Genomic DNA, 2666 nt, shown 5'->3' with positions numbered 1-2666 from the left:
GGGGCTGCCACACAAATAAAGATCTGTGCAAGAGCTGAGTGGGAGTTGGTCGTGGAGGGGTCCTTGCTCTCTGATGTGGGGAGAGATCCTGTGGATCAGAGGTGAGAGTCTGTGCAAGAGAGGGAGTGGAGAGGAGGAGCACAAAACCACAGAGATAACAGAGCAGTCATTGCAAACACAGTGTCCGCGAGACAAAACCTAGAGTGCTTTATGGTCTGAGAGCTCGCTGAAGGGGGCTTTAGACTTGAGCAAGAGGAAGGCCATGCATTGTTCAGTTCCCTCCTTCAAGGGACAACAACTTTGTATAAGCTGGGAAATAAAGAGGATTGTATCCCAGAAACATGCAGCCCCATCACATATTTTCCTCTTTATCACCCTACCCATGGGACTCAGGATCTTGGCTATCAGCACGGCTTGGAAAGAGTTACAGCATAGTTTGGCCTGGCAGACCTTCATGCAGCAGAAACCAAGCCCAGTGGTAAATCTTGCTAGGTCTAAATAGTCCCTGCAGAAGGGAGTGAAATTATCCCTGACCTTCGACCTACCAAACTCTTTTAAGTAGAGCCATCCCTTGCAAAAACTTGGCGGCTATATGAAACCCGGGTGTGGTGTAACGCTTGTGAGGGCTCTCTCCATTCATTGCTGCTTCCTTGTGTTTAACAGGTTGTTTTTCTCTCTCTTGTGTCTCTTGCAGCAAGATTTTACCTCTTTCAGCTAGGACAACATGGGATCTTCTCAGCTCAAATTTCCTAGCTGTCCTGGGATCCCTCATTCTTTTGCAGGTCTCCATTTAAAGAGCTATTGGTGCCGCCAGGAGACTGAGTTTCTGAGTAGAACATAGCTCAGCCTAGCTTCCACGTCTTAGTTTTTAATATCCCTTCCCATGCACATTACCAGGGACATYGGCATGTATGCCTCTAGGGACAGAAGGAAAATATTCTGCTTTCTGTTTTTAGAGACTGCTTATTTTTGTGAAGGTCCCTCTGGGTCTTGCATCCTCTCTGACACRAATCCAGGCAGTAGCCCCTCAAAATGCAAAACAAACACCCTTGCCCTAGCTGCCTGTGCACAGTCCTGGGAATCTTTCCCTGCTTGCTGCTCTTCCTGACCTTGTTTTCCGCTGAACACAACAACAGCAATTACCCTGAGGTGGAAGRGTTACTTGAAAGCAATGCTGTGCCTTGTTCACTCCCTCCTTTCTAGTTGTCTCTCCATTAGCTGGAGTTGAATACCTTCTGGCATTAGCTTCTGTTGACGCTAACAGAAGGAAATAACCAGCAATGAGGATGGAGGATCTGACCGGACAATATGGGACCAGCTCGCTGTGTTCTTTCTGCCCTTCTGGTTTGGGGATAAGTTAATGGATTTATTCACTGGTGTGGGCAAGCTTGCTCCATGTTCTGCTCTGCAGAGCTGGGGAGACAGCAGGTCCCCTGGGAGATGGGCAGCGTTTGGGGAGGGGCCTTGGCCRCACCTCATAAACCACACAGGGATCAGACTGCAGCTAGACAGGGGCAAGGAAGACAACCTCATAACCAGCCCCACAAATAACTGTCACACTGCTCTGCTGGGATGGCTAGACCTGGCCCACAGGTCAGTCCTTGAGGTTGTCACTGCCCTAAGTGCTTCTGCAGGGATTGACTGATTTTGTCCAAGAAAACTGGTAGTTGGATGCTTGAGCAGAGATGGAAAATGAGGTGGAAAGACTGAACAAAGCTCGCAGTGCATGTTTGGACTGTGGCACTCGCTGCCTTCTGGGGTTGCCATGTTGCCAAAACCAGAAATGTAGCAACACTGAGAGTCAACATTTAACTATGAGCAACAGGAATATCTGAGATAGATTAGTTAATACTAAAATGGAAGGTTTTGCAAGAAGAGATAAAATCAACTGTATATTTAGGAGGAGGGCTTAGGAGATTTCCAGTGGGGAGGCAAATTATCTTACATTCATTTGCTGCATGGTTTCCTGTCCCCTTTGCTGTTGAATATGAACTTAGCTGCACATGCTTTAGCGCAACAGTTTCTGTGATCCAAGGCTCCTCACCTGGCACTGGCTCTTCTCAAGAGCATGGCTGGGTTTTTCTGCTGCCAGCCCTCCGGAGTAGACTCCCTTGGGGCCTGGAGGCCAAAATGGACACAACTCAAAGGGGAGCTTTTGGGGACTGACCCAACAGATATGTAGTGTTTTGCTTTTGGTAGAGAGCTGTGGGTCCCCTCTTAGCTCTGCTCACAGCATCTTGCTGCGCAGCTCTTCCAACAGCCACAAACCCAACCTTGCTGCAAGCTGCTTGCCCCCAGGCTGGTTAGGAGATGCWGCTCTCCTTGCAGATAGCCCTGTGCCGCTGGCATGCCAGGCGCTGTTTGTGCGTGGCAGTGCTCTGGGTTGCAGCATCCCTCCCCGCTGTGCCAGGAGGGCTGGRGAGCAGATGTGCCTGAGCAGTTTGCCCCAGCTTGGAGGAGTAGTGAAGCCCTTTCCTGCTTTCACCCCTCGCAGGGAGAGAAAAAGGAGTTTCAGGCTGTGCAAAGGTCCTTCCTCCTGCCGAGGGCTGGCAGCCCTGGGCACATCCCCAGCCAGCTGGCACGMGGCAGCCAGCGAGGGGCACGGGCCGTGGGCGCTGCCAGGGTCGGGAAGATGCTCGCGACCAGCCTGTCCCGGTGCCTCCTCT

This window comes from Rhea americana, unplaced genomic scaffold (assembly GCF_003343005.1).
Source record: "Rhea americana isolate MKP2758 unplaced genomic scaffold, rheAme1 scaffold_28, whole genome shotgun sequence".
Classification (NCBI taxonomy): domain Eukaryota; kingdom Metazoa; phylum Chordata; class Aves; order Rheiformes; family Rheidae; genus Rhea; species Rhea americana.
This window is presented reverse-complemented; position numbering follows the sequence as displayed.